We start from the raw sequence: 20804 nt of genomic DNA, 5'->3' as shown, positions 1-20804 counted from the left end.
AAGAAAGGCTCTTGTCAGACTGAAACAAGTCCACTTGGCTGCATTTCTTGCAGTGTTAAAGCTGAAGGCTGAAAAGCTGCAGCGGGAATCCATGCAGGCCACAGGACAAAGCAGTTCACTCATCGTGCCAAGAGAAGCTGAGGATATGATCAGAAACCAGCCCCAGACCCTCTCAGAGAGCTACTGCTCCCACTCTGCCGATATCGTTAGATCAGCAGCACCACCTGCAGAAACAGGTTTTCACACTGCTGCCAGCACCAGAATTCTGTGTTTCAAGGATTCGGACCAGGCGCAGAAATAGCTGTTTTATCAGGATGCTTACCATCCAGGGAAAGCCTGATGAGATCAGCAGAGCACACTTAAATGGAAACAACAAAACTCCGTTTCTTGTTCCTCAGCTGAGCCAATACATTCACCAGCGGCCTTAGACTTTGAGCCCCTTAACAGGTTTTCCGTGCAGCTCATTTTGTTCCCTACAGAGTGCCGTGTAAGCAGCCTTCCTTGTGGCACTAGGAGAGAACCCATAACTTTGCAGACACCCAAAGAGCTTGGAGGAGCAGCGAGGACCACGTCAGACTGGTTGGTTGGGTTGTTTCTTACCAGTTCCTCTATCTGTGTAACGAACTGCTTGTTCGTTAAGATTGCTGGAATCCAGGGCTACTGCCAGCTCCCGGTAACGTGTCTGATGGGCACATGCAGACAGGAGAAAAAGGAAGGAGCAGAAGAGGAGGAGGGGAGGAAAAAAAGCAGGAATTAAAGAGGACAGAAAAATAAATCCTATCGAACTGTGATAATCAGATTCTCCAAACAAAACAAAAATCTACCGCTTCAACAAAAGCAGCTGAGACATCAACACATTTTATCCATTCTGCCAAGGCTTCATTTTGACCCAACAGTGACTCAGAAATAAGAACGGCAGTTGCACGGAAGCCAGATTATCCCCAGTCCCCAAACTGGAAACACCTCCGATACCTGCCTCCCAGTGTTGATCACAACTACCCGATGATAGCACAAGACAACACTAGACAGCAGTGAACGAGAACTGTGCATTCAATGAGGTCTCGCTAACACTGCCGAAAGCAGAGTCCCAGTAAGTTATCAACAGTAGCAAATAAGAAAGGGGGCGGGGGGGGACGGGGACACTGAGAACAACCTCCTTCCGTTTCCTTAATATTTGTGGAAGAAACAGCACTTTCTCCATTCACATCTGATGTAGACTACAAGCAAAGCAGTCAAGTCAGCCAGTTTTATTCCCCACGGAAACAAGTCGCTACTAAGAAAGAACTGACTATCACAATAATACTCCTTATAGCACCTTTCACTCCAAAGTACCACACAGAGAAAACATCCTTTTCTGGGTAAGGAGAGATGCAGACTCCCTCTGCGACAAGCTAATGTCAATGATGCAGGTTGATTTCCCATTCTTTTCCACTAAATCAAGAATACATCTTTCCATGAATACATGCTGTCCGTTCATCCCACTCAGCTTTTCTTCCCACTGCTGAAAGTTGACGTTCTAAACCAGGATTTTTTGCTTCTCAATGCTTAAATATCATATTGTTCAGTAGGATGACTGCAGACACCGCTGAGATCCAGGAGTGTTTTCTTGAGCTGACTGCTTAAAGCTCCACATCAAATATCAAGAGAATTAACAGGACAAAAGGAATACAAAGGCAAACCAGAGTGAACTCCATTCCATCTTGCAGGTTTCACTGCATCTAACTGGTACCCCTGGTGATTACTATAGTTACGTTTATTGATAAGAGACGCACGGATATGTAGTAAACAGGAGTTACTTTATGACAACTGAACTGAAGCAATGGTAGGAAAATAAGCTACCAAAATGATGCAAGTGGAACGAAAATCAGAGCTTTGCCACAGCAACAGCGGAAGACAATTCTGGGCTACCAAATTTGACTTCCCTGAGCTTCTATCACAATTTGATCAAGCCTTCCATTTAAATAAACTGCCTGAAAAGAATTCGTTTAAAAAGGCTGGGGTTTTATGTTTGTGCCTGAACGCGTTTCTATTGCTTATCGGCATAGTTCCTGCCCTTTCCTCTTCAGAAGCCTGGCAACACGAAGACGCTAAAGCCTGTAAACGCTTGACTCAAAGGATCCGACTTCCTGCCTAAACCTATTTAAACCCAGCACTGGAACTTGCCAGACTGTGCATCCCCTGCGCAAGTTTCATCGCCTGTTGTAAAACGGGTTGGCAGGAGTAACTAGACAGCTTCCTCAGGGCAGCTGTTCAGAAAAACCAAAGAGCAAGGAGGTAGCAAATGAGCTGGGACAAAGACCGAGGCACTCACATTCTCTGGAGGCTGCCGGTCATCGCCCGTGGGAGTCTCGGGCCGACCGTCGTCTTTAGTTTTGTGTTTTTTCTTAGCTCCTGCAGCTGCTCCAGGGCTCTTCTTCTGCTGATACTCCTTCAGCTGTGAAAAATAATAATAATAATGATCTGAAATCCAAACAGAATATGCCTTCCGTGAGAATGATGTCAACTCCCCAGCCCCAACTCCACTGGCTAAAAAGACCAAGAGAAATGCTCTTCAATGAGTTTGTCGCTCCGGCGGAAGAAAAATAAAAATCAAAACACGTCCAGAAAAGGCTAACCTAAGATCTAATGTGATGAGTGTTCAACTTTTGTATACAGCTAAGAGTTGCTGGGAAACGACTTGATACTCCATCCTGCAACTACAAGGAGATGAAAAGAAGTATCTTGGGGTGGGTTTTTTTTAGGGTTATAACTAAGAGCATTAAGGAAAAATGAATAAAGGGCAATGAAATCTGAATGTCAAGTGAAACATCAACACCTGACAGTAAGGTCTCCCACTCTGTGAAAGATTTTGAGGAGGAAAATTACAGTCCTTACAGACAAATGCCATGTTAATACAAGCAGCGTAGTCACCGTGCACTAAGGGCAGAAGCAACCTACAACTCATTTTTCAATCACACCCCCTTCACCCCGGAGAAGCTAGTCGGATAAGCCGTTCGCTTGAATTCGGCTGGGTCTTCCGAGCCGAATCGTTCGTGCTCCAGCAGGGTGAAGCCCCCAGGCAAGCGAGCCCCAGGCAGTTCGGTCAACTGCCCCTTTCCCCAGCCCGCAGCCCGCCCTCCGGCCCCCCGCCGGGCCGGGCCGCGCCGCGCCTCGGCCTCCAGGTGGGGAAAGAAGGACCCGTTATTGGCAGAACTCCAAAATGGAAGCCCGAACCGCTCCAGGACACTTTCCCCTCCCCAGGACTTTCACATACGCCGCCCACGCCGCGGCCGGGGAGAAAACCAAGGGCGGGGAACTAAGTAAAATGAGACCAAAAAACCCCAAAAAAGGGTGTGGGGGAGGCCAGGGGGAGGGAAATCCGCCAAACCGAACCCGGCGGACCCACGGCACCGCCGGCCCGGCCCGCCCCGGCCCCCGCCGCCCCTCACCTTCTCCTTGCCCGCCGCCAGCCAGCTCTGCCCGCTGCCGGCCGCCACGGCCGCCCCGCGCCTGCGCCGCCTTGGCTTCGCCCACCGCCGGCGGCAGCAGCCAGGGCCCGCCCAGCCTGCGCTGCCGCCCTGGAGGCCCGGCCCATCGCCGTGCCGCGACGTGCCCGGCCCATCGCCGGGCCCCGCCTCATGGCCGGGCTCCACCGGCTCCGGCACGGCGCCGGGCTGTGGCTCGTGGACGGGCTCCACCGGCCGGGGCTCGCGGCCGGGCTCCATCGCCTCGAGGTTGCCGGGCCCGGTGGCTCTGCTTTTACTGCAGGGACTGGAGGAGCAGGTGCCACCTTGCAGTGCCTGCTGCCCGTGTTGAGAGCCCGCACCGCCCGCTGCTCGGGTGACAGCCCGCACCGCCCGCTGCTCGGGTGACAGCCCGCACTGCCCGCTGCTCGGGTGACACCTGGCTGCCCGGCGTGCCCCACCCAGAGCTCACCTGCAGCTTCCCGGAGACGTTTGTTCCCCGGCGCTGACGGCACAGTGGGCCCTGTCGCTGGGAGACTCCACTTCCCAGCGTGCCCCGCGGCGCGCCCGCGCCTGCCGCTCCCGGCCGGCCCCGCGCGCACCCGGCCGGCCCGGCGGGAGGCGGCAGCCCTGGCCGAGCGGGTCCCGCCGAGCGCGGGTCGCAGCGCGCCCGCCCCGCCGCGGCCCGGGCCCGGGCGGTAGGAGCCGGGTCCCCGTGTTACAGATTTGCTAACGGTTACTATTAACTAACCTTATTTGATTTTATAAAATCATTTTCATAGAACTGTAGAGGAATAAGAAATATATTTTAGTGGACCCAGCAGCTGCACAACACAAGCTGCTGTGGAATCCTCTGTACAGCCCTGTACCCCGGCCAAGGACTGAGAAGCTGATTAACATACGAAGCGAGAGTCTGTTAATGATTTTGGGGAAACAGTATGTTCATGCATGAATACTTACTGCATATGCATGACTCAGTCCTAGATGAGCTGTATGATGTCGAAGCTCGGTGTGCGTTGGTCGGGAGAGGACTCACTCACGCACCCGGCCGTCCATAAAGAAGTGTCTGCTTATCTCCCTCACATCGGGGTCGGCAAGTTTTTCATTCCGAGATTTCGGTACCAGCCGCTCCCCGCCCCCGCCGCGGGCCGTGCCTGCGCTGAGGCGGCGCGGCCCGGCCCCTGACGCGGCGCCGCTCTGCTCTGCCAGGGCCTCCGGTGGCGGCCGGCGGAGCGGCGCGGCCGGCTGCAGGTCCGCGGTGAGGCCCTGCGCGGGCTGGGGGGAGCGGGCCCTGCTCCAGGGCTGCCCCGGCCGCCGTCTGTGGCACGGCCCGGCACGGCACGGCCGGGGGTGTGTTTTCTTGGGGCGGAGCTGCCGGCCTCGCCCCCCGGCGCTGCCTCGTCCTGGCAGCGCCTCTGAACACCGAAATTGTGGGGGTTACGGTCTTATTGTCACCTGACGCTGTAAATCTACAAAACGCCGTAGAATATGATGGGGGGCGGGGCAACGTTACAGAAACCCATCAGTCTTTTACCTGAGCTTCCCCCCTCCCTGCCCAGGAGACACGTTTTTCCTTTCCTTTTTTTCTCCTCTTTTCTCCATTTCTGATTAGTGCCCCCCAGCACCGCAGCATCTTCCCCTGGGCTGACGTAGCGTGAAATGTCTCCTGTGCTCTACAGATGCCCCCTCCCGCGTCCTGCCAGCCTAATGGAACCAGCCAAGAAGCCCTGCAGTATGAAATCAAAGAGCTGAAACAGAAAGACCTTGCTCTAGACCAGGAAACTGCACAATTATTGTCCGAGTGCGTCCTTGGTGAGCTCAGTGTCCACTGTGATGCCTCAATTATTTTTGTTTCAAAAAACCCCACCGGTCTAGGGCTTAGAGCTAAAAGCCGTCCTCTTACACCACCGTTTTTATCGTGGCGTTGTGCAACGTTGATTACAGCGTTGTTTTGATTTATGGGACCCGTTAAGGGAGAATTCTTTCCACTTTATTTGGTAAAGCAAACCCAGGTTTCACTAGGAGCTGGGATAGGAGGATTTTAACTTTACCCCAGGTGTTGCTGAGGCAAATTACCTGTGAACTGGGAATGAATGGTTTTAACCGTTGTGATGCTATGACACATCATGCTACCAGAAGGCCTTGTTCATGTGAGAATTAAAATTGAGATTGTGGCTTGTATGACCTGCCCGGTTTAGCCCCGGATGAAACAGTTTCCTTGTTTGTTCCATCCCGATCAAGTGTCTATTTATTTCCTGTCTGAAGCGAGTGGGTTAAACGTTGGTGTTCAGGAAGCAGAGGTGTTTCCCAGGCAAGCGAAGGGCCTGGAAAGAGACGGGTGCCGCTTACAAGGTAGCGCAACTGCTTTAACTGTGGTTTCTTATGACCTACTGTGGCAGCTGCTTATTAGCAGCTCTTTTGAGATAAAGTTGCTGCTTGCTTTTTAAAGAGAGGGTACCTCTGTGGGTTATTTGTTGCAAAGGAGTGTTATTTTCTAAGGTCACGTGTAGTACAGAGAATGGAAATGGCAGAGCAACAAAGGCTGTTCCCAAAGCTTTTTTGCTTTACCACCACGCGTTTTTTTTTCACTAGCTACAGATTAGAGATACAGATATAAACTGAATTCACCACAGCCTATTCCTGTTTCTACTTGATTCTGAGAATTCAGGTGGGTTGCGGTTTTTTTGTAAGTCGATTCGGCAAAAAAAACCCCACACAAAATGAGGGTCTACTCATTTGTAGCTTTCGTGTTGATGACTTGCAGCAACTGTACTTGCTGCCTTCGGATTCTGCTTTGGATAGTGCCAGGCTTGAGCGTCTCAAATCTCCTTGCTGTGCTGGGTCAGTAGGGGCAACACTCGCCGTGCGGCATTTGTGACCTTGTCTGCTTTTATTGCTACAGAGGCTACAGCCTGGAGGAACTGGAGCAGCACATTTCTCTGCTCCATGAGTACAATGATATTAAAGATGCTGGGCAGATGCTGCTGGGCAAACTGGGTAAGGAAGGGGAAAACTGTTGATGAACAACTCAGTCAATGTTTTCATGTAGACAGAGAGAGAGACGGTACTACGCCACGAAGGCAGAGCTTGTTTTAAAGATTCTTGAATTCTAGGGCTTTCATTGCCCAGCCACTTGTGCAGGCACAAACACTTCTGTCGTTATTTTCGCAGGATGTGTTTAGAACCGAACATGCGAAAGAATTGTCATTTACTGCTATTTTAGTCTGTGTTATGTACTGCCAAACTTTGTTCAGTCTTACCAATTTTTGTCAGTTTTGCTCTTCATATACTTTAAAAGAGTGTTGAGACAAGCAGAGAGCGCAGCTGCAAAACCTTAGGTTGGTTCCTTAGCTATGGGAGGTTCTGTGAGAGAGTTAGGGGCTACTGGGAGGAAAACACAACTTTTCTGACTGGTCTGATACTTCTGTAATGAAAACAGCGGTCTTTCTTTTCCAGCTGTTATCCGAGGGGTTACTACAAAGCAGCTCTACCCTGAATACATACGATCTGGAGCTTAGCGACTAGTATTGAACCTGAAGATTGCCCCGTCCTGCAAAGCTGACACTTACTGGGCCGTGACGGTTTGGTGTGGTATTGGTTCAGAACGGACAGAAGGTGGCCTCAGAAGCGTGTGTGTGGAATTGCAACAGCGCGTGCATGAACAGCCTTATTTCCGAGCAGCTTTACAACGTGAAAGCTGTTGAATCGGTCAACTGTGTCCTGCTTGTGGGAAAGGGATGTAGGACTTTGGATAATTTTGTCTCCGGTCTGATGGGACAGTATTTTTTTTTTTTTTCGTTTGTTGGAAAGGCCGTAATTCAGGTTGATGTGAAGACTCTTCCCGTGGAGACCTTGCTTCTCTCCAGCATCCAGGGGCTGTTTGGTTACTGAATAATAGAGGAAGCGAGGACATGCAAACGTGCAATGTAATAGCTGCTTTGAAAGAAAAGAAAAAACCCTCGGAAGCAGCAAGGGAAGAAGGCTGAATTTGTGGTGGCTTGGGGGTTGGTTTTGTTTTATGATCACATCTGGGTGAGGCTGGGTATTCTGCATTTTTGTACTTAACTGCTCGGGTATCTAGAGGTTCTGTATCATTTCTGTGGTAAATGGCAAAAGGTGAAGTTGTATTGAACTGTCCTGTCTGAATAAAGCAGCTGTCACATTTCTCAGGAATTCACTTATTGAAGAGCCTATAAAACAGTGCGTGAACCTGGGAGCAAATTCTTAACCTCTATTCTGAGACAACTGGAACATCTATTACTCAAATGTTTTCTGAGGACTCTCAATGGTGACGGTGTGGCAGCGCTACCCAGTAATGGGTAGGTGCCGAATTACCTTTACTGCTACAGAGGCTACAGCCTGGAGGAACTGGAGCAGCACATTTCGTTCTTGCGGCTAAAAAAGGAACAGTCAAAAGTAAGGAGGAAGCGAGTGGTGCGGCAGAGCGGTAATAAGGGGAGCAGCAGCGATGATGAAAATGATCTCGGCAGACGCGTTACAGAGGGCTGGAGGAGAGTGCACTTGGAAAGTACGAAAGAGGGAGCGCACGCGTTTCCCGTGATATTACAAGATAGACACCCGGGCCAATATCAGGCATTTCACTGGGAAATGATTAAGGAACTACGGAAAACTGTCACGCAAAATGCACTATATTCTCCTTTTACACAAATTTTGTTAGAGAATGTGATGATGGGTCCGCAGCTAGTGACTCTGCTAGAATGGATCTGTGACAAAGTGCTGGACTTTCCACCTGATGGCACCTGGAAAATTCCTGCCTGGCAAGCGGTCGGCAGGCGATTGTGTGATGCTGCCGTGGAGGGGGACTCCGTGGCAGGCATGTGTTTAGCGCCTTGCTGGCAAATTCTGACTCCTCTTTTGCCAAGCGTGGGCTAATTCTACTAACGGCGCTAAACCAGGGGAGGCTGTAAATCCCCCCGACAGCGCGGCTCTTCTCAACACACCGTCAATGATGGCCATTCCGTCCACACCTCCTCTGCCCCCAAAGCTCCTGTCACTGATTGCAGCGACCCTCACAGCACAGGACCGAGCGCGGGAACAGGACAACTCGGACAATGATTCCATTGACGCTGATAAACCTTTGGACCCAGGTCCTATAGACCCGGAAGAGGAGCTAGACCTTTTTCCTCCTCCCCCTGATGCACTGGCTGTATGTTCGGGGAGGGTGAAAGGGGGTCTGCGGGATCGGTGGCAGCAATGCAAGCGGGAAGCGCTTAAGCGAGGGCATTTGGGAGGCGCCATGGCACGTTCACTATTTTGTCAGCCAAATCAACCTGCAGAGTGGCAGCCTGTGCAATACGAGGCTGTTAAAGGGTTAAGCAAAGCCGTGCGGGAAGGGGGGATCCGTAGCACATTTGCTGTGTCCCTTCTTGAAGTGATGGCAGAGCCTTATACACTCACACCACGTGATTATTGGAAGTCATCGCTTTGTGTGGTACGCACTCCGACGCAGTGCATGATGTGGTTATCTGATTTTTGCGAGCTATGTGTAGTGGCCTCGATTGAAAAGCTTAATCGGGGAATTGCTGTGAACTGTGAGCCGTTGGCTGGAGAAAATAATTGTGCCGTCCAATCCTGTGACTCAGGCAAGGTATCCCAGGGACAGCTATTTGCAGACGGAGGAGATGGCTATGAAGGCAGTCCGGGTAGGGGGATACGGGAGTCTGGGCGAGCCTCTAGTGCGTCCTTCGCCACAGTCTTGCAGGGTCCTAGAGAGTCATAGACTAACTTTATTGATCGGCTTCAGAATAGTTTGCAACAACAAGTCGAGCAGGAGGAAGCTCAAGGGTTGCTTTCAAAACAACTAGCTGTGATAATGCCAATGAAAATTGCAAGTGGGCATCGCAGCCCTTGCACAGTCGCAACCCCAACACGTGTCAAATGGTTATAACCCAGAACTCACAGCAGACTGTAACTCCCAGGTTGAGTTCTGGAATGCAGCGTGACACGTTTTTGCTTCTCTAATCTCTTCTGTAAGAACAGTGCACGCTCTTAACTGGCTTCGTAAATAAGGCTGCTAGCTTGCTAAAGAAAGTAGTACTACAATACTATTTCTTTTTTTTTTTTCCCAGGCTTATTATTATTAACAGGTGTCGATTCTGTCCGTCGTATGTTGCTACAGAACCGAGTTGCTATTGATTTTTATTATTAGCGCAGGGACAAGGGTGTGAAGGCTTTGATAGGTTGCGTTACGTCAGTCTGAGTGACCACCATGAATCAATCCACAAAAGCATACAAAACTTAAACCAAAGACCTGCAGCAGAGCCAGGGGTGGGAGGCCTTTGGTCTCTTCTCACGGCTGGGAAACTTTGGGCCGTGGATCCAAAGTAGTCCAGGATTTATTATAATCGCCTTAACCCCCGTATTGATGTTTGCCTTCTGTCTCCCACGCCTTTTTGTCCTGTATTCAGCGTTTAGCTGAGTGTGACATAAATCAGGTCACGGGCACCCAGCTACACACCACCTTTGCCTTGTCGCAATTCACAAGCGAAAAAGAGGAGGATAGAGAATGTCTGAAGAGATATACAGGAGAGGAAAATGGGGAATGGCTGACCTAACAAGAGATGAGAGAACAGCTAGGTATTGTGAAGGAGAGGAGGAAAGACGAACACGGTTATCTAGTGACAAATAGGTGTCTGCATGCGTGTAGCGGTACATAGCTATGTAACTGCGTGAATGAGCTCTGCCCTGAGCCTGGTGGTACGTGCAGCTGCGGTTCGTGTCCGGGCTCAGAGATGTCAATACGGGCTTCTCTGTTACGGTCAAGTGTCTCTGGTTGCATTCCAAAAAAAAAAAAAAAAAAGAAAAAAAAAGTGACTTTAATAAGACTGCAACCTAATCGAATTCCAAGAAACGTGAGATAAGATGAACTTCTGAATTTTGTTCATAAGCCGTAATGGAGTGCTACCTATATATGAATGCTAGAACATAACTCTGTTTCAGTGTGACCAGAATTTAACATGCAACTGCATCAGCATATTGACAGAATACCTTTTGAGTTATTTCTTTTTTTCATAACCTCTAAACTGGGAACAGCTCAAGGTGAAAAGAGACTGTTCAAATCCTCAGCTGTTGCCTCAGAAGGAATAACGTGTTCTTTGTGTACAGGTGAATTTAACACAGCTGACAATTTGTTTTGAGTTAGAAGTATCTGTCACACCTTCATCCCCACCACCACAACCTTTAAGGTGGGTGGGAAAAGCATTCTGTACTCTGTTGCAGCGGGGAAACTTCAGTTGAGCTGCAGTAGTTTGCGTACTTAACTGCAGCTCCTTTGGTGAAAATGAAGTTGTCGTAGAAGTTAGACTTTAACTTGAGTAACATACCCTTTGATACCTTGTAAGCGAGAAAGATTGTGTCCTGACAGCATGCTCTTTCCCACACTTGTGCCTAGAGTTGTACTTGAAATCAGGTTGCGTGTTAAGTTTAAACCTCATCACACAGATATCTCAAAGTCCACAAAGACACATCACTGCTTAGGGGATTCTTGCAGTATAGCAGGTGCAAAACCCGTTCCAAAGTAACGATCTAGTGAAGCGTTTTCTTTCAGGAACACCATTTTCTCACTTCTCATAGGTTATACACCATACAACGTAATATCTCTCCATAAAGTGTCTTGTGACTAAACTGCATTCTGCAAATTTGTATTAGAAATAGATGCTTGCATTTTCACCTGGTGAAGTTCCCTAAGCTAAAGGATTGTGACCTAGGCATTGCTACGAAGCTCAAAGATCGCGACAACGGCGATGGAGAAGAGTCATTTAACATGTAGTTGATCTATGGTTCATACAGGACTATATCACACTACGAAACCGGTATGAATTCAGAGCTGTGGATGTACTGCATGTTCAAGTAATAGTTTATCTACAATATTTTTTTTTTTTTAAAAAAGGTGCCTAAGCTATAAATACCGTACACTATTCTCTTTCCCTATTTTTTTAAGCATTTTTTTATTTCCCTGTTTGTGTATAGTTTTATCTATCTATCTCTATATAAACAACCAACACAAAGCAAGCAGAACATTTTGAGAAACTTTTATAGTTAACTTCTGCATTTAATTCCAGTAACAATCTAGAGGTGTCCATTCAGCTGTTTGTTTAGTTCCAAGTCTTCACTGTATGCTTTCAGGTTCTTTGAAAAGCAGCAATAACAGTTGAGCAGTTATTTAAAGTGAAACTTTGCCCTACACAATTTCCACTTCCATGCTTTAGAATGGAGGCACAGCGGAACACTCGCCCAAGGGCAAGATTTCAAGAGCTTTTAAGTAGGTTTTATCTTTTCACGTTAGGATAGAAAATGTTCCTTAACAGCTTATATATAGAATTTACAAGTTAAACACAATTTCTCATGCTCATTTATTTGATTAGAAGTTCCTGAAAAATATTTTCATAAAACTCCCATAGCTTATTGCACGTTCTTATAAATAATCATAAACCTGTATGTTGACCTCTGGATGAAATGCACCGATAACAAGTTTAACATTTTGTGAACCCGACTGAAATGTACAAACGTACACATAAAATAAGGCCAAAATTGGTAATTAAGCAGTGAGAAAGAAAACAAAAGAAAAAGGGATGACAACTGTAGGACAAGGCCTCAATGACAAGAGTCCAAGTACTGATAGCCTGATGAATAGAGACTTGTTAGAACTTGCAGGGCACAAGCCCTGGGAACAAAGGAACAAGCTAACTGCAGACCCCTGAGCCCTTACAGTTGAGGAGGCAACCAGACGGACAGAGAAACAAGTAGCCAGATAAGGGAACGGATGGCGCCGATATGTAACTTTGTTAATCGAGAAAGCCGCGTAGAAAGAAACTCCTTAACTTTGGAATAGAAACTGTTGCTATGTCAAGGTAAACTAATAAGTTCCTATTGTTCTAACGGTGTGCCTTAAGTATCACCCAATCAGTGTTTTTTACGCTTAAGATTTAACCAATCAGTGTGTAATATGTAGAAGGTAGAAACATATATAATTGTAAGAAAATCACTAATAAAGGGACAACTTGCTTGCATCAAGCTGCGTCCCGTCTCTTCATTCGCCGCAGACAACTCCATAACATGGTAAAGCAACCTTTTACAAAATAAAAACCAACAAAGAAACAAAACCAAAAACCACAAACAGGGGTGAATTGTAGAGAACAGAGACAGTGGGTTGTTTTGACATTGATAATGTGCAGCTGAGAACCTGCAGCAAAGAGTCACATAACTTTGAGGGAGCACGAGAAGACACCAGCATGAGACAGAAAGAAAGGAGGGATGTGATCTCACCTGTAGAAGGCAAGTGAACAGCAGAGAGTGGCCTGTCGCAGCACTCTCCAAAGGAGCCAGCTGCAGCCAGGTCTTTTACCATCACACTCTCCATGGCAGTCCCTCTGCTGCCTTCTAGTCTCGCCTCATCCAGGGCACGCTCACCCTCTCTGCTTCTTCCTCGGCTGCCCAACCGCTTCACAGAACCAGCCACAGCTGCACCTTGTCTACACCAGCCAACCCACCGCCCCTGAAGCCAGCCCACAGCTGTACATTGTCAGTGCTGATTAACCCAGCTTCGTTCCTCTGCAGTAGCCTACAGTGCACAGTGCTAAGGAATGTGTTGTACGAACCTTCCGGGCTGTTCCGCGTCAATTCACAGTCAGTTGCAAAAATTGAAGGACACGTCACAGGGCTTACGGCAGGAACTTTTGGGAGATCGGTTGCGGAATCTTTTCAAGTCTCGGGGAACCACCAGATGGTTGCAGGAGTTTACAACACGCGGAGGAATATTGTTATTGGTAATTGTAGTCATGTTGACCATTATTCCCTGTATGCTGAACTGTATAATGATTCAAAAGTAGTTTAACCTCTAATGTTGTTTCTGTTCAAAATAAAGACGGGGGAATTGCAGAGAGCTTTATGGCCAGTGCTGGAGGCCACGATGCCTGTGAAGGGCCTTGAAGGCTAAAGAAGAGAGAAAGTACGATAAGGTTGGCTGAACGCCTGGAAGGAAGACGGGGTATGAAGCAAGGCCAGAGCGGATGCGCGATGCCACATCTCGGCGGCTGGCTGAGAACATGAAACCCGCAGAGATAAGAAAGAAGAGAGAAAAAAAACGCAAGAAGTTCAGTGCATTTGCAGCTTAGTAATTAACCAATTATACGTGGCCAAGAAGTGCGTGAACAGTATTGATTAACCAAAGATATTTTAGTATGGGGCGCGTGAACAGCAAACGAGGATATTATAAGCGTGGGTTCTGGACTAATAAAAGGTCTTCTGGTTGAACTCGGGAGTCTCCTCAGGCCGTGTGCTCCTCCTCCTCGTCTGCCATTGCATGGACCTGCAAGGCCACACCATAAAAGTTAAAACAACGTTCATGGTGCATTCACTCCTGCCTGTGTTTGTCTAGAGCAGCTGTGATGCTGCCCCTGGTGTTACCTGCTCAGAGAACTGCTGCACCTACTGCTGCCACATTCTCTGCACCTCCTTCAGTTTCTTTACATAGTGATCTCTTTCTGCCTGGAGCTGGTGAACTGACCCTGAGAGCTGTTCAAAACAAAATAAAACACAAAGAAAATCACATTGGCTAAAGAAATTTGGCAGTGACCGCTTCAGGGATAAAGCCTGAAGAAACCAGTGTTAACGCAAAGCTCAGGCTGCATTCTTCTGCCACACAAGTTTCTTTACAGACATGAAGATCTGGATGTCATTCCGTACAAGCCCTGAGCAACCCGGGTTCCCAGGCCTGCCTTCTCCTCCAGTGCCACCTGCAACTGCTGCTTTGCATCCAGACTCCCTGCCTGATTTGACAACTGCCAAGAAAAATCAAAAAGTCATGGCAAAATGTTAACACGCCACTTCTGCATAGCCTTTCCCCTGATAGCAACCTGCCACATGATCCATGTTGCAACCTTAAAGTGCTCCAACTCACGGTGATGTTCAATGGGGAAAAAAAAAAAGAAAAAAAAAAAGAGGAGGGGGGAAGGAGATTAAAATCAAAAAGCTTAGATTTTAGCCCTGTAAAACAGGCTGAGCTAGACAGCTCCTCCCTACCAATTTTGTATTTACGACTTGTTTGATTAAAACCTATTTTCTTAATCTAAAAATCTGGCTCAGAAACTTTGTGCATTTCCAGAGTCTGTATTACACAGCCAGACCAGATGGTATAAAAGCTTGTGATTTTAAAAGTTGTCAAACACGTCAGGAATTTAAAGCCAATGTCTGGAGCATGTCAGTTGGCACACAGTACTTTTCCCAGAGGAGGAGCAGCTGCCTTTATTTCAAGGGTAACTTAAGCCACTGACTGGGGAGGAAAAAAAAACCAAACCCCAAAATAAACAAAAGAGCAGTTTCTTCCCTCACAGGCTCAGGTTCACACCGGCTTGCTCTCTGAACTGCTAACAGCTGGCTTCCTGAATTCCCTTCCTAACTGGCTGCTTCTCTTAACTTTCCCCAGCTGACCTTCAAGTTACCATTGTCCAATTCACCTTCTGCAAGGGTGGGTACAAACACCAGCCCTATTCAACTGGCTTCTCAGTGAGACCACGAGACAGCTGCGTAACCAAAATGCCAAACAGATACAAAGCAGGAAAAGTCTTCGTATTGTCACGCGCTGTATGTTCAGTCACCCTCTCATATTGTAGAACATTCTTTTCGCAGACCAGCGTCACAACAGCTTTCAGTCTACTGCACCAGCTCCTTCAAACAGACCTTCTGTTCCTCAGAGGCCTCGCTGAAGGCCTTTGACCAAGAGGATGCCTTGATGAGGTTTTGTGCCTTCCTTTCCGAACAAGGGTTAAGCCTTGCCCCCACTCTCAGAAGCAAAGTCTTACAACGGTCAGTGTGATCTACCCTCACAGCCTGGAAGCAGTATGGGCACCTGTTGGATCCTCCGTTCAGCCATGTCCAGTTCCTCATGCAAATCCTTTATATACAACTGCAAGGCTGAGTCCTCGGAAACCAGGCAGCGAATCTTCTGTGACAGCTCTAAATTCTGCAGCTTCATTTCCTCACTGCTTTTGCTGAAACAAACCAAGATTAAAGCAGCATCACTGTATGTACTATGGGTCTGGGCAAGTACATGTCATAAATTTACAATCCAGCTAGTCGTAACAGTTAGAATCACAGAAACATCACATCCAGTCACTTTTTTTAAGCTGAATATCCTACCTCCCAAGTCACCACCTGTGGTGCATGCCCCTTGTGATGTTTTGTGGCTCTCCCGGGAAGAGCAGTGTTACTCTGCAGTAACAAGCAGCAAATGGACTTACCTTTGTTTGTACAGCTCCTGTTTCAGGTCTTCTAGCTCCTTCATTAACTCTTCGTTATGCTGGAGAAAAAAAGATATGACTGATTCAGCTGCAGACTTCAGCAAAATATTTCACCTTTAGCCGATCAGCTGAAGTGGAAACATCAGAACTTTGGCAAAATCCTTCAGGACAGGTTTGCTTACAACCTCCTGAATTTGCCAGGAATAAATCTGCTCAGCCTTTTCAAACGCGATGCTACTAACTGGACGTGAGGTCCTTTCTGCAGACTTCTGGATGAATATCGATACTGAAGTGTCTGCCTGATGGAGACCCTCCTGAGACAAGGTCTCGGTGGCGCTCCTGTTGCGTGGAGCTGGCAAGACTAATGAAGTAAGGTGCCGGATCTGAAGACAGCAACTGGACCATATGATTAGTGGTCACAGAAACCTGAATGAACTTTGCCTTGACCGTGGAGAACACAGGGCTTTACAAGGTTAATTAACAATTCAGAATGTTAATTTCTGCCCCTTCTCCGAGCAGGGACTACAGACTTTGCATTAGTGTACTGACAAGCAAATAGCCAAAGGCAGAGCTGCTGGTGAAGCGTAAGCAGAGGTGACTCTTACCTTCTCTGCCTGTTTCTGCTGCAGAGAGATGGAGGCCAAAGTACGTTCCAGCTCCACTACCCTCTGGTGAGATGAACGTAAACGAGCAGCAAGGCTCTCGGCTTCTCCTGAACAAGTTAGAACAGAGTGAGTTGAGGCTGGACCACAAAGAGCTTTTTGGAACTGCTAAGCAGCACTTTCTACTTTGTCAACAAGCTCTTAAGGCAGCACAGAGCTTTGCAAGTCAGTAGACCTGGTTCCGGCCCTGGCTCTACAGGTGGCTCACTAGCAGCTCTGGGCAGTAAAGCTCTCTGTAACTACCATCCTCACTTTGAGGGAGATGACGAAACTTCCTCTGCAGAGTAGGCAATATGTTGGTTGGGATCTTTCTTTCTAATAGAAGAAGTCGCTCAAACTTGGTTCAGAATGAAGGGCTCGGGTAAAACCTACCTTTACGCGATAGCTGTGTGGGAGGGAGGGTGGCAAAAAGGGAGCTAAGTTTTAAAAGGATCAGAAGAAAGTCAGAAAGGAACAGCCTGGGGTACTCGCCGGGGCTGAACAGGGCTGACAAGGCTTTAGCGATGCACAAAAGAACCTCAACCGCCATGGGATCAACATGCTCCCACTTGGGGGCAGCTCTGGCGACAGAGGCAGCGATGGTGCCAAGTATTGCCCACCCAGGAGTCGGCCACTGCTGTGAGCTGGCTGCCAGCAACTGTCATGCCTCTGGCTTGAAATTCACACTTTGACCAACAGCTTGAGCTGGAGTGCCCACAGTCAATTACCTGATTTCTTCCCTGCAGCTTCTCGAGTATGTGCAAGGGCCGCCTGCAACTCAGGCTTCTCAGAAGCTAGAATTCCAATAGTCTGGACACGACCCTTTGGGAAAGGAAAATCGGCTCAGCACAAAACTTCTTTGCTTGTAACTGCAACATCACTGTTGCCACAAAAGGCTAACTCAGTAAAGGGAAAGAGCTCGTGCAGTTAAGCTCAGTCGGGCTGACTCCCAGTTTTCCTGAAGGAACGCGCTCGTGGCTTCCCGAGTAAATACTGTGAATGGTCAGTAATCCAGAGAACAGCAGAAGGCAGGTAGTGTTACTGTAATGGAGGCTCTGCCTTACCTGTAGCTGTTCCCTCAGCGCGGCTTGCTCTTCAGAAAATGTATTTTCCAACTCCTCCTTTTCCTGTATAAAGAAATGATGCCTATTCAGCTCAAAAAAGTAGATGGGTAACCCTTGTTTTGTATCAAACTAAAAAAGCAGTGATACATTGGTAGGACTTGCAGCATCGAAACGACAGCAGCCTTTTAAAGACATACTTCAGCCCTGCGTTATTTGAACGCCTTCACTATTTATCCATCCTAGATTGGCAGTAACAGCATAGCACAATCGCTGCTAGCATAAATACGGTAGTGCTTGGAAGCAAGCTGCTGGCAAGGACTTGTATTCTCCTGCCTCCACCACACTCCTCTAATACTTGAGTATTTAAACGTTCGCTTGTGTCAAAATAAGAACGCTACCTGCCAGGCAGGCCTAACTCATGAAGTCAAATTATTCAACCCTACGCTACAAATGAAACTGAATCTAACATAAGACAAGACCACACGTGCCTGGGCCACAGCCCACTATACTCTCTACTCCGCCAAGGAAGAGATACTATTTTTCTGCCTATCCAAAAACAGGACACACTTTACCTTCTCCAGCTGATCCACTGCCTCCTGGCTCTGCTCTTTCTGTGGAAGAAAAGTGATGCACCAGTATCAAGAGAAAATACTCTCATACATCTGAAACACATTTTCACTTCAACAAAGTAGGATACACGCCCAATTCACGCAAACAGAATTTCCACTTTCTGTACCCCTTTCTGTAGAGGACTAGGAAGTTCATCTTAGCTATTAAAAATACGAGATCTGGAGCTGCCTTCACTAATGTACTTTATTTGCCAGGCATCTTTTTCATCGCTCAGTAGATTGCCACAGTTGTTCTCCAACACCGCTGCTGAAACCCCTCCATGTCTACATCTGAGCATCTACCAACTTCAGTTAAACTCGCATCCCCACATCTGTGCAACTGATGGCAGTAATCCTGGTGTATTGGGGTGATCGCCAGAAATGCTGGGTTTTTTTTAAAAAACACCACCAATAAAAAAAAACAACAAACAAACAACCAATAACCCCAAAGAAAAACGTAGTCTTTTCCTCGAACTGAGACCTCAGACCTTTCTTCCACTGAAGAGCTGGCCTTAAGTCACGCAGAGCCGCACTTGTGTTGGCAGACTTCTGCAGGAGGTGGTATGGGAGGGCTGAAGCCAGATACAAAGAGAAGGGGTAATTCTGTCCTAGCCCATTTCCATCTTAGCGGTGAAGTATTTGGAGATTTGTTGTCCGCAGGTAATGCACCTTTAGATAGGAGGTGAAGGAGACAAAGGTGGCAGCTGCCTACCCAGGCCGCCACACAACTGTGCTGCTGTGTTTGCTATTTGCTTGTTGTCTCCCTGACAGCTTCTTCACAGATGCCTCGTAACTAACTACAGAAGCAGGGCTTTTTTGCCTTCCCAAAGAATGAGCATTGTCCAAGCTCTTTCTTTACTACTACTGCTACTACTACTGCTTCAATGCCTTTTGAAAGGTGACTACAGATGGAAGAGCGATGAGCGAGAGGTTTTGATTCTAGCAATGCCCATGCACAACATAACCAGCAAAAGCAAAGGCAAGACCACAAATGCAGCAAAGGCCCTACACAGTTGCAGGCCAGCGTAAAAGCAGGCAAACAAGGAGAGTCTTGCGTGGGCAATGCACTATGCCAAGTTCCTCTGCAGCCCAGCTAAAACACAAAAAGAACCAGAACGGAACAAAAATAACCCAAACCCCAAAGGAAAACAACAAGGGGGGGTCACGGGGTACACCGGGAAATGCTGAACTTTGCAAAAAGTGTACTTTTACAGAGGAACAAAATGGGGGAAAAGCATTTCACACAAGAAAGGCTCTTTTCAGACTGAAGCAAGTCCACTTGGCTGCATTTCTTGCAGTGTTAAAGCTGAAGGCTGAAAAGCTGCAGCGGGAATCCATGCAGGCCACAGGACAAAGCAGTTCACTCATCGCGCCAAGAGAAGCTGAGGATATGATCAGAAACCAGCCCCAGACCCTCTCAGGCCTACTGCTCCCACTCTGCCGATATCGTTAGATCAGCAGCACCACCTGCAGAAACAGGTTTTCACACTGCTGCCAGCACCAGAATTCTGTGTTTCAAGGATTCGGACAGGCGCAGAAATAGCTGTTTTATCAGGATGCTTATCATCCAGGGAAAGCCTGATGAGATCAGTAGAGCACACTTAAATGGAAACAACAAAACTCCGTTTCTTGTTCCTCAGTTGAGCCAATACATTCACCAGCGGCCTTAGACTTTGAGCCCCTTAACAGGTTTTCCGTGCAGCTCATTTTGTTCCCTACAGAGTGCCGTGTAAGCAGCTTTCCTTGTGGCACTAGGAGAGAACCCATAACTTTGCAGACACCCAAAGAGCTTGGAGGAGCAGCGAGGACCACGTCAGACTGGTTGGTTGGATTGTTTCTTACCAGTTCCTCTATCTGTGTAACGAACTGCTTGTTCGTTAAGATTGCTGGAATCCAGGGCTACTGCCAGCTCCCGGTAACGTGTCTGATGGGCACATGCAGACAGGAGAAAAAGGAAGGAGCAGAAGAGGAGGAGGGGAGGAAAAAAAGCAGGAATTAAAGAGGACAGAAAAATAAATCCTATCGAACTGTGATAATCAGATTCTCCAAACAAAACAAAAATCTACCGCTTCAACAAAAGCAGCTGAGACATCAACACATTTTATCCATTCTGCCAAGGCTTCATTTTGACCCAACAGTGACTCAGAAATAAGAACGGCAGTTGCACGGAAGCCAGATTATCCCCAGTCCCCAAACTGGAAACACCTCCGATACCTGCCTCCCAGTGTTGATCACAACTACCCGATGATAGCACAAGACAACACTAGACAGCAGTGAACGAGAACTGTGCATTCAATGAGGTCTCGCTAACACTGCCGAAAGCAGAGTCCCAGTAAGTTATCAACAGTAGCAAATAAGAAAGGGGGCGGGGGGGGACGGGGACACTGAGAACAACCTCCTTCCGTTTCCTTAATATTTGTGGAAGAAACAGCACTTTCTCCATTCACATCTGATGTAGACTACAAGCAAAGCAGTCAAGTCAGCCAGTTTTATTCCCCACGGAAACAAGTCGCTACTAAGAAAGAACTGACTATCACAATAATACTCCTTATAGCGCCATTCACTCCAAAGCACCACACAGAGAAAACATCCTTTTCTGGGTAAGGAGAGATGCAGACTCCCTCTGCGACAAGCTAATGTCAATGATGCAGGTTGATTTCCCATTCTTTTCCACTAAATCAAGAATACATCTTTCCATGAATACATGCTGTCCGTTCATCCCACTCAGCTTTTCTTCCCACTGCTGAAAGTTTACGTTCTAAACCAGGATTTTTTGCTTCTCAATGCTTAA

The 20804-nt window shown here is 47.7% G+C and overlaps 1 protein-coding gene and 1 pseudogene across 1 annotated transcript in view; one reads left to right on the top strand and one right to left on the bottom strand.

Moving 5' to 3' along the window:
* Positions 1–20804, bottom strand: part of LOC129783857 (golgin subfamily A member 2-like) — a 142938-nt gene that overhangs the window by 60982 nt on the left and 61152 nt on the right. The window contains exons 4-5 of the mRNA XM_055796543.1: positions 17978–18016; positions 17406–17468 (exon numbers count right to left, since the gene is read on the bottom strand). The gene's annotated coding sequence lies outside the window, so the exon portion shown is untranslated. The remainder of the gene's footprint in view (positions 1–17405; positions 17469–17977; positions 18017–20804) is intronic.
* LOC129783863 (DNA repair protein SWI5 homolog) lies at positions 4879–7608 on the top strand (annotated as a pseudogene).

This window comes from Falco peregrinus, chromosome 1 (assembly GCF_023634155.1).
Source record: "Falco peregrinus isolate bFalPer1 chromosome 1, bFalPer1.pri, whole genome shotgun sequence".
NCBI lineage: Eukaryota > Metazoa > Chordata > Aves > Falconiformes > Falconidae > Falco > Falco peregrinus.
This window is presented reverse-complemented; position numbering and strand designations above follow the sequence as displayed.